We start from the raw sequence: 13,026 nt of genomic DNA, 5'->3' as shown, positions 1-13,026 counted from the left end.
CCAGGGATTCACACTTAATGCAGACCTTCTCAAGAGCCCAGGCTGGTGGGTCTTTTCTGCCGTACCAGCACGTTGCTAACCTGAGTCAGGGCCCAGCGCCTAAAATTCTGGGCTTAACTTTAAAGTCCTCCAGTGTTGTACTTTTCTGATACCAAATGCTCCAGAGATAGTCTTCAAGAACATCCTGGAGGATCACTCAAGAGACTGAGGTAAAGGGTCCCCAATTAAGATGCATAACCTATGCCTTCCTTACTCAGACTTCCTGTAACTGAAGAGTCAAAATTAAACTTAGTAGAATGGCGCTTTTACTAGCATACTTCCATTAGAGACTTTTGTGATTCTTTACTTTTAAGATAGATATGTTAGAATACACCTATATTCTAAGTTCCATAAATAACCTATTAACAGGTCACTGCTCTATTTCCCAAATAACTTGGAATGAAAGTAAGTTTATCACATTGATGATATACTGTGCATTTTTCTTGAAATTTGTGAAGCAGGACCTACCTACTTTTGCATTTTTTGAAAAATTATTTTGCCCTTTTTAAATGTGCAATTCTTAAAATAAAAATTGCAGCCATTATTTCACTACTGTTTTTTAAATGTTTTTGTTTCTTTTTGAGAGACCGAGCACGAACGGGGGAGGGGCAGAGAGAGACAGAGAGACACAGAATCTGAAGCAGGCTCCAGGCTAGCACAGAGCCCGACGTGGGGCTCGAACCCACAAGCCACGAGATCATGACCTGAGTCAAAGTCAGACACTTAACCGACTGAGCCACCCAGGCACCCCTTCACTACTGTTTTAATACCATTTTACATTGATGTTGTTTATGGTTTATGAATAATCAACTGGCCACCCTTGTAGTCTAAAAATGAGATGCTTACTAATTTATATAGTCTTTAAGGTAACATTTATCTTAGTGAATCAAGATAAAATAAATGAAAGCAGGTTTTTTCTGTTAGGCTCCTTTGAGATCATAAATAGTCTCAAGTCATACCTTCACGAATAGCTCGAGAATGAGTGTAAAAAAGTAAGAATGAGACCCTAGGGAGACTGATGATATCTGAGGTTAGCAATTGAAATGAGGGTGTTTCTCATGTATCTGGTATTCTAATTCATAAGCTTGCTCTTTCATTTAGCTTCAGACCCTCTGAGGAGGGTGTGTAGTAGCTAGAATTGTTCATCTTTTGCTTTCTCACTGCTGGAGACGTGAGCTTGGTCTCAACGTGTGAGGTGTGATGGGGGGAGAGGAGAAATTGTAACAAGTGAAGCCATACCAAGTCTCCTGAGTCTGGGACTCCTACAAACACTACTGACTGTCCCCCATTTCCTGTCACCCAAAATTCTCTTAACTGCCACCCGCTTTCATGCTTTTTATCTCCCATTTCCTGTTTGCCATTCATTCGTTCATTCAACACATACTTGGTACCTGGCCTGGGGGATTCAAACAGTTCTAGACTTGGGGGAACCAAGTCAGGCCCTTCCCCTCAGAGTTTATGTTATAGTAAGAGACCTCTGTCACCTGGTAGGGAACAGTGCTGTGTTCTAGAGTAGGGTCAGAGACATTGTCTTAGATAAGGTGACGTTTCAGCAGAAACCTGAAGGAAGGGAAGGAGCCAGTTGGTTGTCTGGAAGAGACTCCCAGAGGGAGGTTCCGGTAAATAATGCTTGGCAAGTGTGAGAGGACACAAGGAGGCCATTGTAGCTTGAGAGCAGTGAGCCAGTTGGGAGAGTGGTAGGAGGCAAGCTTGGGCACGTAATGGGAGACTAGGCCTAATCTTACAGTTCTAAGCCTTGGCAAGAACTCTGGCTTTTATGCTGAGTTGGGAAGCCAGTGGATGATTTTGAGCAGAGCAGCAACATAATCTGACCTCTGAAAGGATCACTGACTGCTCTGGAGAGAGAGACTGGAGGTTAGGAAACCAGTTAGGAAGCTAACCTTTTTAGACTCATTTCATTCCAATTTAGCTTTTTCTGCCTTTTTGTAGCCCCCTTCTAAAGAGCCTGTAGACTCCTTTACCTTTTCTAACTTCGTGCTTGTCCTGCTTTCTGAGATGACACAAGACTACCATCATTTTGACATTCAACCCTGGAGAACCTACGTATTTTCCTCATTTGCTTTAGGCTAGCTGCAGTTTCCCGCATGGATCACAGTAGCCTTTGCTTTTGCTCTGTTATTCAGCAGCATGGTCACAGATAGAAGATGGCCATCTCTCAGCTGTTTGGTCTCTAGGATTATATTTGGCACCTTAAATTTTCCTTGCTTTTAAAAGTTCTTTAGGAACACCTTAGTGGCTTAGTTTGTTAAGCGCTGACTTTGGCTCAGGTCCTGATCTCATGGTTCATGGGTTCAAGCCCCACGTCGGGCTCTGTGCTGACAGCTCAGCCTGGAGCCTGCTTCGGATTCTGTGTCTCCCTGTCTTTCTGGCCCTCCCCCGCTTCTCTCTCTCTCTCTCTCTCTCTCTCTCTCTCTCTCTCTCAAAAATAAATAAATATTAAAAAAAATTTTTTTAAGCTCTTTACACCTACTAACTTACCCTGTATACTAATAGGGATGATTGCTAGTCTTTTCATTTCTTGCAGTGTCTTCCAGTCTTTTTTAGCCTACTAACCTTCACGGATTCCATCCTGACCAATGCACTTGAGTTGGCTGCCTCACTCCCGCTCTCTCATTGACCTAGATGGCTTTGCCTCCTTGACATTTCACTATCTTGGTACCTAAATCTGAAGCACCTTTAACTTTGTATCTGTCCTCAGCTTCAGAGTGTGCTCACAAACTCGCTGGTGACCAAAAAATTCACACTCATTTCCTGGTTTTCCTCACTGATGTTCAAACCAACCTTTAATTGGTCTCTCATTCTTTTTAGGGTCATTCTTCCTTCATTGCATTTATTCCAAACCTTTGCATTTTTCTCAGAACCTGCCCATTTCCTGTCACCCAAAAAGAGTCAAGGCATGGCCTGACTCTAGAACATGCCTTTTCCATTCTACCTCTCATGGTCAATCAGCCCTGTGGTGTTTGTTTGTTTGTTTGTTTGTTTGTTTTTCACACATTTTAGCAGCCTCTCCTTGTGCTTTTGTTACTGGTTTGGCATCCCCACAAACGAGTTTATGTCTATATTAAACTATTGTTTTAGTCAGCCCTTATTACTTTGACTAATAATTTTATCATCTAGTTTTTTCTCAACTCTTCTCAGCTTTAATGTTGCCCAAGACAGTGATTTGCGTTCCTTCTACCCCTTTATGGAAACCACTATTTCACAACAAAACTGAAAGACAGGTCTGCCAACCACCCTTTGCCTTACTTTGCACTTTACCTATAATGCAGAATTATTAATGTACACTTAATCCAGTCATTCAACCAATTAGGAATCACTAATTACCTGGCTGATTCAGTCTGTAGAGCACGTGATTCTTGGTCTCAGGGTGGGAAGCTCAAGCCCCACGTTGGGCATGGAGCCTACTTGGAAAAAAAAAAAAAATGTTTTTTACACAAAAATGGCCATCAGATCCAGAAATGGATGATGTCTTGAAATGCTATCTACTACCTTTCCTATTTTGCTCCTAATAGTTCTTTCTTAGTTTCAGGTGCTCTTTTTTTAATGTTTATTTATTTTGAGAGAGAAAGAGTGCACTAGGGGCAGAGAGAGAATTCCAAGCAGACTCTATGCTGTCAGCACAGAGCCCTACGTGCGGCTTGACCTCATGAACCGTCATTTCGTGATCTGAGCTGAAACCAAGAATCAGATGCTTAACCGACTGAGCCACCCACATGCCCCTCAGGTGCTCTTTGGACAGTCTTTATTTTCACTCTTACTACCCTAGTCTGTTGACTCTTCACCTCAGACGCTTTCACTTAGGTGATTTCTCAATGGTTCTCTCTATATCCCTACCTTCCACCTCTCCCATCACCAATCTATCCATCACATAATCCAAACCTTCCTAAATGGCCCCTTAGCCCACATCACCCCTCCCCTCCTCAAAAAATAGATGATTAAATAATAAGCTTTTGAATGGCTCCTTATTTGCTCCTTCACAAGTCTTTGGCCTCATTGTTGTCACCTGCCCCTCTCTCCTCTGCTATGAGCTCATCCTCTGTGTTGTTCCCTCTCCTGTAAATTCCTCCTTGAAACTCTCGCCCTGTTCCCGGCCCCTCTTGCACTTCCTACCTCTTCACAGCACATGCACCAGCCAGTCAACACAATTGACATGTAAGCAAGAAATGGTGAAGAGTGCTATTTTCAGAGGAAAATCGCCTCTCCAGGACAGTGCTGAAGCTCAAACAGTGGGTCTCTCTTCAGGCAGAGGCAGTATTATGTCCAAAGAGCATTTGCCTGTGAGTCAGCAGACCTGGGTTCTGGTCCCAACTCCATCTTGTACCAGTTTTTAATATTTGAAACTTTGTTTTCCTCAACAGGATTGTATTACAATTCCTGCCTCGCTTTTGGATATTCAGGTGAACTTGGAAACATGAAAGCGCTTTCACAATTATAAGGGCAATGCAAGATGGCGCTCGCTATTCACTCAATAGCAACAGAAACAATTCTGTGAAAACCTGTTCCTGCCTCTCCCAATAAATTGGTTTAAGTAGAAGATTCTGAGTTGAAAGGACCCTTAAGCCCCAACTGGTTCATAAACACCTAAGGCCTGTGAAGATTACCCTGAAGATTCACCTCATTATACGTGTTTGCTTCTGTTTCCTTTTTTCCCTCTGTTTTTAGTCAGTAGAAACCTTTTCCCTTTTAAAAAGAAGCAGCTTGCTCGCCTCTTGCACATCTAGGAGGGAGAGGCCAGATGAGTGTACTAGTGACCTAGTCATTTAGGTTTTGTTAACTTTGTTTCCATTCAGCAGAACACCACTAGATGTTCCGAGAGCATGGGACCATTACCTAGTTGGAATTGCTTTTTTGATTCCTGGTCATATTTGTATCCCCATACTGGACTATGGGATAAATGCATTATTTCCCAAACTGCTGCACATTGAAGTCACCTGAGGAGTTTTGAAACACCCTGGTACCAGACTCCAGTCCCAGGCAGTGTGGACAAAGATGTGGCCTGGCCGTGAGGGTTTTTTTTTTTTTTTTTTTTTTAATTTCCCACATGATTCTAATATGCAGCCAAAGTCTGGGAAGTACTGGTTAAGTAGAAGGAAACATTGAGAACTACGATGCTGAAATGCAAGTAGCTAATCAAAAAACATGATAATTTTGTATAAATTTGCCCAGTAAGATGATGTTCAGTACCAGAGTCTACTTGCTTGGACAAAATGCTTTCAAAAAATCAGGTTGTTTCCAGTACTTTAAAAATCAATGTTAAGAAGAGAGTGTGTATAGATTATATTCAATTTAGTTTTTTTTTTTAATTTACTTTAAAAATTAACCTGAAATGTATTTTTTTGAAATGTGCTTACTAATAAGCTAAAACCTCTTTATCACATGACATGAAAAATTCTAGCCAATTCTAAAATAAACTAGTTGGTTTTATAAAAGCAAAATGAAATGATGTCAAATATCAGGTCTTATTGCTTACTTGGTTTTGAAATTTCTAGTCTCTATTTATAGATACAGTCTCAAACTCAAGCAATATGCCATTTAAAAAAAAATGTATTTCTAGGGGCACCTGGGTGGCTCAGTTGGTTAAGCGTCTGACTCTTGATTTCAGCTCAGGTCATGATCTCATGGTTGGAGAGTTCGAGCCCCGCTGATATCAGGCTGTCATCACGGAGCCTGCTTGGGATTCCGTCTCTTCCTCTTTCTCTGCCTCTCCTGTGTGCTCTCTAAAAAAATAAATACATAAATAAATACATAACTTTAAAAAATGTATTTCTAGCACATTATGCTTTTTTTACATAGTTGAAAGTAAATGGCATCTATCACTTGATGTGTTGATGAATGTCATTTATGATGAATATTAAATTATAATACAATATTTAAAACTATACCTCTTTAAGATTTTACATAAAATCACCTTATTTCATATCTGGAAAAAATTACTAGTTGATTTTTTTCTATTTCTAAGAACAATTTCTAAGTTAAATTATCCAAAAAAGGTTGGCTCTAACCATCCATTTAGTTAATCTCTTAATGATCCCATAACATGAGCCAACTGGTGGTCTGTCCCTATGCTTGAATATTTCCAGCATTAGTTACAATGCATACACTAACATTTATTGAGGCCCCCTCGGGGGTCACTCGCTTTCCTGTATTACCTCAGCAAATCGTTATAATTCTAGCCCCCTTATATAATGAAGAAGTTAAGAAATTTGTGTATGGCCACACAGTTAATATCATCCGGCATTTGAATCACTCTGGGATCTGCTTAACAACCAAACAAAACCATTATATCAGACTGTCCAGCTTCTTCAGCATGGTCCAGTTGCTCCAAGTGTCAGAATTAAAATCGTATCAAACCAGTTCTTCGTGGAGTTTTCCAAATGTCTAAAGGCAGCCTGCACATACCCCGCCCTCTAAGTTCCATCCCCATCTTTTCCATGCTCAACCATCTCCAATTTCTACCACTGTTCTAAACCGTAGGGGGACCCTATGTGCACCCCAGGTTACCAGGCTTAGCCTGAGTACAAGCCTGCCATCCCAATGTCAGTGTTAAGAGCTCCCCCTTTCACACTCAAAAGTGTGCTAGCTTGAATGATAAAAAATTATATACTTTCTTTTTTTTTTTTTTTAATTTTTTTTTCAACGTTTATTTATTTTTGGGACAGAGAGAGACAGAGCATGAACGGGGGAGGGGCAGAGAGAGAGGGAGACACAGAATCGGAAACAGGCTCCAGGCTCCGAGCCACCAGCCCAGAGCCTGACGCGGGGCTCGAACTCACGGACCGCGAGATCGTGACCTGAGCGAAAGTCGGACGCTTAACCGACTGCACCACCCAGGCGCCCCCTTTCTTTTTTTTTTTTAATATTTATTTACTTTTGAGAGAGCACGGTGGGGGAGGGGCAGAGGGAAGGGGACAGAGGATCCCAAGTGGGCTCTGCTCTGATAGGCTGACGGCAGAGAGCCCGATGCCGAGCTCGAACTCACGAACCAAGAGATCATGACTTGAGCTGAAGTCGGATGCTCAACTGACTGAATCACCCAGGTGCCCCCCCCAAATTATATACTTTCAAGCTTCATCATCATCTTTGTCATTTTCCTCTAATGTGTTTATATCCCTCTGTGTCTATGACATGGAAGCTGTTATTTTGAAATTGTGTTATTGGCGATTCTAATGGCAAATGGAGAAAAGATGCAGAGCCCCCTTTTGTCATCTGTATAGATCACAAAGGGTAGCCAAAGGATATCCTGCTAGCAGGATAGCTCTCAAAGTTCAGTTCCTAAATCTCAAAATCTCAGTTTCTGGCTGAAGGGGGTCACTGTAATACATTGTGTAGTTCTTCAAACTAGGCTATCTGGGGGAACCGACCTTCTTTCCACCCAAAGGCTGAGCTGTAAGTTGGGACCCGACCACTGATTCAGAGGTGATGACTTAAGTACCTTAAAAATCCACATAGCTGAGCTGAATCCCTGCTTAAAGTTCAAAGAAGGCCTGTGGCTTTTTAAAAATATATAAGATAAATCTTGCTTACTGGACACATTACGAATCAGATTTCCCTTTGAGGACAGCATCCAATAACATGACTGACATAGAGGCTGTCAACTGATGACCCTAAATAAGTGAATGAAGTCATGATTTAAAGAAAAAACTAGTTCCCTAGATGACTTTAGTAGCAACTCGTGTTTAACGGTAGAGGCCTGTTTATGTATGTTATGGCATATCTTCATGATAGAATGTTCAGTCATTAAAAATGTTTTAAAAAGCAGTTTAAAATGTTTTCAAAAGCAGTTTAAAAAGTATCATGCATACTTTTTATAGCCACCTTTTCTTCATTCAGCATAATATTGTAAATGTTTCCACGTCAATATCTTAGACTCGATTATAACAAAATAAGTTGTGTGAGTAGGACATATTATTTGGTCTCTAGGGGCCTTACTTCATCCTGTAAAGTTGGGATAATCATATATCCCCCTATGTCTCAGGGTTATTGTGACAATCAAGTAAGATGAAAAGTCAGAAAGTCCTGGTACAGAGCACAACCTGGAAAAGAATTCAGTAAATACTCTGGTTTATGGTAGGAAGAACTTTCATTAAAGTGGTATTATTCGCAAATGATGTAATATGTGCTGATCCCAGTACAATGAGGGGGACAAAGTAGATCAGGTGGCATAAGCTGATAGCCAATCAACCCCATTTGTTTTGTTTCGCCAAACTGGTAATGGCCGATATAGGGTGTTTTGTTTAATGTTTTTAATTGATTACCTGCATTGACCATTAGATTTCCCTGAAAGCACCCAAACTGGTAGCATCTGGCAACATTAGCCCCTCAGTCCCATATGATAATAGTTTGGTCCTTTATCTTCTCCAGTTTGCCACAGTCCCCACCAATCCCTATGGTCTCTACACCACTATCATTTACTAGTATCTGTGACCATTTATTATTGTTTCTCTTATAGCAAAACTAAGAAGAAAGTGAAATGTTCTTATTGCTATGGAGTGTGGAATAATGAAAGATTGATAATATCAAGATTCACACCCAACAAAAATTCTTCTTGCTCTGGTCTTGTTCACTCGTGTATGTTACTTGCCCCTGCCCCTGCCCCATAGGCATTTGTATGCAGGCAGTAGCTGCTCCTAAATGCTAGAGCCACAAGGAACCAGCCCGTTGGACCAGACAATCCTCTCTTTTCTTCATTGTGTAGAAGAGTGAGTTAAGACCCCCCAGGAGATTGTGACTCACCCAAGGTACTGGCTAAAAACAAAGTTGAGACTGAACCTAGCTCTAAAGTGTTGTCTCTCTAATATTGGACTCTTAAGAGTTTTATTAGTTTTGTCCTAATTTTTAAATAATGGAAATTAATATAAATGAATTCTGCTTAGAGTCAACAAACCCTCAATACTTCTTCCTTCTACGAAACATGCAATTCACAGCTTTCTAAATGCCGATGTTTAACATAGCCTAATAACTTCAAGAAACTTTTTATCGTAATTAGCTTTGCAACAATGCTTGTAGCAAATTTAAAGAGACCATTTAAAAGGTATTGTGTGTTGCATACTGATTTTCCTTTTTTTAAAGAATGGAGAACTTGGATAGAGCTTGTCCCTTGAAGTCCATACAACCTTGAAACATGTATGTTGAGGTTATTGTGGTTTAGGATACCTGGGGAAGACTTCAGTGGCTCGTGATTACCTGTGGAACTGGGAGACCCATGAAAAACAGATCCACAGATATATGTATAATTTCTTTTAACTATTAATTTCAGGCTTCTCCAAAACATTACTTAATACAAATAACAAGTGACTGAATTACATCATTTCATTTTTATGTTCTTCTCCTCTCCTCTCCAGTTTCTGGAAAGGGAGACAGTGCAAAGGAGTTGGAAAGCAGATGATGTGGATAATTCATACTCGGATCTGTGCTAAATAAATGAGGCATTATTAGGATGTATAAAAATGTAAAGTTCTCCTGAGATTTGCCATGTGACTGAGTTAATTTGAAGGTAGAACAAAAGAATGATCGCTAATAGTGTTATCGAGAAAACAACTTTTTATGCTTTCCCATTTGGAACATAATCTTTTATCGTTGGATTGGAAACAAATTCATACGGGAGATTTTTGGATATTTGTTATGAAACATTCTCAGATACAAATAGCCTTGGTTTTTATTTTAGATTATGAGACTAATCCCCACTCATTATTAAATAAGGGAAGTATGTAGTGACAAGGAAAACTATAGTTAATCTCATCACCCAGATTTAGAAAGAAAAACAATCCACATGAAGGTGTAAACCATGGCACACCAATTTCAGTGACCAGGCCAGCTGAGGGGAAGGAGCAGAGGATCTTGGTTCACAAGAGGCTCCCTTGAAGAAAGAAGTAAAAGTTAAAAGAGCTGTGTATTGAATCGCTCAGCAAGATGCGATCAAGGGCATCTCCCCAGAGGGCCGTAGAATCAAACAGCAATGGCCCAAGCCACTCTTCTGTGGGATCCTCATAAGTTGAGACAAGGACATAAACAGAAAAGCTATTTCTTCATCAGAGAGAGGGAGATGGAGGTCAGCTTCTAGGAAGAGATTCAAATGGAAGACCCAAGCTGAGTGACAGTGAGAGAATAGACCAGAGCAAAGCAGTGCTTACAGGAATAAGTAGTCCCGTCACGCGACTAACTCGAAGTGATGCTTTAAATTCTGGTCCAGAAACCTCACTGGGCAGGTGTGGAAAAGACACAATCCCCAGTATCTGAGACTGATACAGGAACAATTATAATACTGCAGTTAAGTGCAATAGCCATGCCAGACAGGCTACATTGGAGTATTAACTCCAACAAGAATGGAAATCCACAGTTAAAGTATGCAGAGCACAGGGATGCGTGGGGTGGCTCAGTCTGTTAAGCATCTGACTTCAGCTCAGGTCATTATCTCACAGTTCAAGCCCCATGTCAGGCTCTGTGCTGACAGCTCAGAGCCTGGAGCCTGCTTCAGATTCTGTGTCTCCCTCTCTCTTGGTCCCTCCCTCGCTTGCTCGCGCTGTTTCTCTCTCTCTCTCTCTCTCTCTCTCTCTCTCTCAAAAGTAAATAAACATTAAAAAAAAAAAAGAATGCAGAGCAGAGAAACCCCTGGGACAGGACTTGAGAGCTGGACAGGGCTCCACCCAAGAGGCGGGCCACACAGAGAAAACAGCTGGGGCAGAGAAGCAGGGGAGACATCTTTCCTCCACCATCTGCAAGCCCATCAGGTAAGCAATAGATCTGAATTCACTACCTTTTAAGTTTAATTGAATTATAGGTGTTTAAAATATAGTCAAAATCTCTCTAGAACAAGCTAATGGGAAAGGCTTATCTTGATTAACTAGACTCTTTGAGATGTGGGATTGCATTGCTTTTAAATACGTGAAGGCATTCAGATGAGAATAACTGTTGGATAATAGATTTTTAGAAACTGACAGTGCAACAGTGGCTTATAAATGCGTACTTCTAATGTGTTCTGTTCCACTGTTTAAACCTTTCCCTTTATAATCTCGATTATACTGTGAATTGGCTACACCCGCCTTCCTTTCACTTCCGTCTAATGCAAAATAAATCCTGGTTCAGAATAATAAATATTTACTGTACAATTTTGTGGAAAAAAATAAATTTGGGAGCTTATGAAGAGAACATTCTACTCCTTGGTGAATAATCTGCCTAATAAATATTTTGTCGTGGTTTGATTTGGTGACAGAAAGGACAAGAAGGCTTAACGATAAATATCTTCAAAGTCATTCCTTCACTGCCGACTGTACAACTTCATGTCGAGATCTGACATTAAAAGAAAAAATAAATTCTCTGTCTTTTGCCAACATAACTAGGGCCATGAAGTTTGAATTATCACGAGACTAAAATTGTTTCATATTTCTTTTATCCAAGCCTTTTAATTATTACAGTATACTTTACTGCGTACCGTCTTATGGAATGCGGAGGGAGCATCTGATTTAATATTTTCTATGCAGGCTGTTTACTTTGTAGTCAAACATTCTTCAAAAACATTTTACTTTCCCCCCACATTTTCCATCCAAGGCTGTCAGTTCCCATTTAAAAAGGTTAATTGAGACCTGGAGTCTCCAAGCCTCTGATACAGAAGCGGCTTTTTCTGGCCTTAATAGTTTTCTTTGAATTTGCTGCCAGGTCTGATTCTACATGTAAATATTTGCCTGAGTTGTTGAAAAAAGAACTTTTCACAAGAGTGGGGGAACGGAGGTTGCCATAATTAATGCATTTTACGATATGAGAAACCTTTCTTTCACTTCTACGCACTTCTTTTTGCTAATTTCTTGGCTGTTGTCAAATTTGTAGATGGCCTCATTACTGTTTTTCATTAAACTTGTAGCCTCCCCGGGAACTGCTGAATCAACCAAGAAATCATGCAGCACATTTACAGGAGCTCACGCTGTTTTCATTAACTCCCCTTAGTATCACAGAGGAGGCTGGGTCAAGCGAGCCCTTCGCCATGACCCGTAACTTGCAAAGTGAGCGTCTTCTTATGAGAGCCAGCTTTGAGCAACTTACTGTGGACCGCGGAAATGTTCCTTTTTCACCTCTGCAGAAAGCAAAGCCTGCCTTGGAATGTAGTGGAAATAACCCACCACAGAAGAAATAGTCTCTGAGCCCAAAAACTTTTGCTGGGAATTTTGGCTTTCGCTACAGCCTCCTGCTGGGAAGGAAGAAACCTTGTCTCTTTCCACCACCTCACCTCCTCTTTCCATCCAGAGGACACCCACCTAACTGAGACAGGATGAAGGGGGCTGATGGGCTGGGCCCAGTGCTCCCTGGCCTGTACCTACGCTGTCCAATAGGAATATAACATAAGCTACTTGAGTAATTTTAAATTTTCTTGTGGCTACATCAAAAAAAGTAAAAAGAAACAAATGAAATTAATTTCAATAATATGTCTTATCCCAAAATATTATCATGTCAACCTGCAATCAATATCAAACTTATTAACAAGGCATTTTACTTTTTTTTTCAACTGAGTCTTCAAAATGTGTTGTTTATTTTACACTTGGAGCCTTTCTCCATGCAGGCATTAACTTTCCACTGGAAATAGATGTTCAGTTAACTACGTTTCATAAAATGAACAGCTGAAAAGATAGAGTTACAAGTTGTGCCAAGTATACTAGAAATTGGGGCACCTGGGTGGCTCAGTTGGTTGGGCAATCGACTTCGGCTCAGGTCATGATCTCGCAGTTTGTGAGTTCGAGCCCCGCATCCCACTCTGTGCTGACAGCTCAGAGCCTGGAGCCTGCTTCGGATTCTGTGTCTCTCCCCTCTGTCTAACCCTCCCCTGTTCACACTCTGTGTCTCTCTGTCTCTCAATAATAAATAAACATTAAAAAAAATTTTTTTAATAAAAAAAGTAAAAATAAAAGTATACTAGAAATTGTTTTCCTATAGCTAAACCAAGTATCAGTGCTCAGAAGTTAATCAAAATTAAATAAAAGT

The 13,026-nt window shown here is 40.6% G+C and overlaps 1 long non-coding RNA gene and 1 other non-coding gene across 2 annotated transcripts; one reads left to right on the top strand and one right to left on the bottom strand.

The window, feature by feature from the left end:
* Positions 1–700: 700 nt before the first annotated feature.
* On the bottom strand, positions 701–785 carry TRNAQ-UUG. Its single transcript has one exon. It is a non-coding gene; the product is annotated as a tRNA-Gln (tRNA).
* Positions 786–10,652: 9,867 nt separating this feature from the next.
* LOC122473493 lies at positions 10,653–12,550 on the top strand. Its single transcript, XR_006294674.1, has 2 exons — positions 10,653–10,787; positions 11,881–12,550. It is a non-coding gene; the product is annotated as an uncharacterized LOC122473493 (long non-coding RNA).
* The last annotated feature ends 476 nt before the right edge of the window (positions 12,551–13,026 follow it).

This window comes from Prionailurus bengalensis, chromosome B4 (genome assembly GCF_016509475.1).
Source record: "Prionailurus bengalensis isolate Pbe53 chromosome B4, Fcat_Pben_1.1_paternal_pri, whole genome shotgun sequence".
In the NCBI taxonomy this organism is placed as follows: Eukaryota; Metazoa; Chordata; class Mammalia; order Carnivora; family Felidae; genus Prionailurus; species Prionailurus bengalensis.
This window is presented reverse-complemented; position numbering and strand designations above follow the sequence as displayed.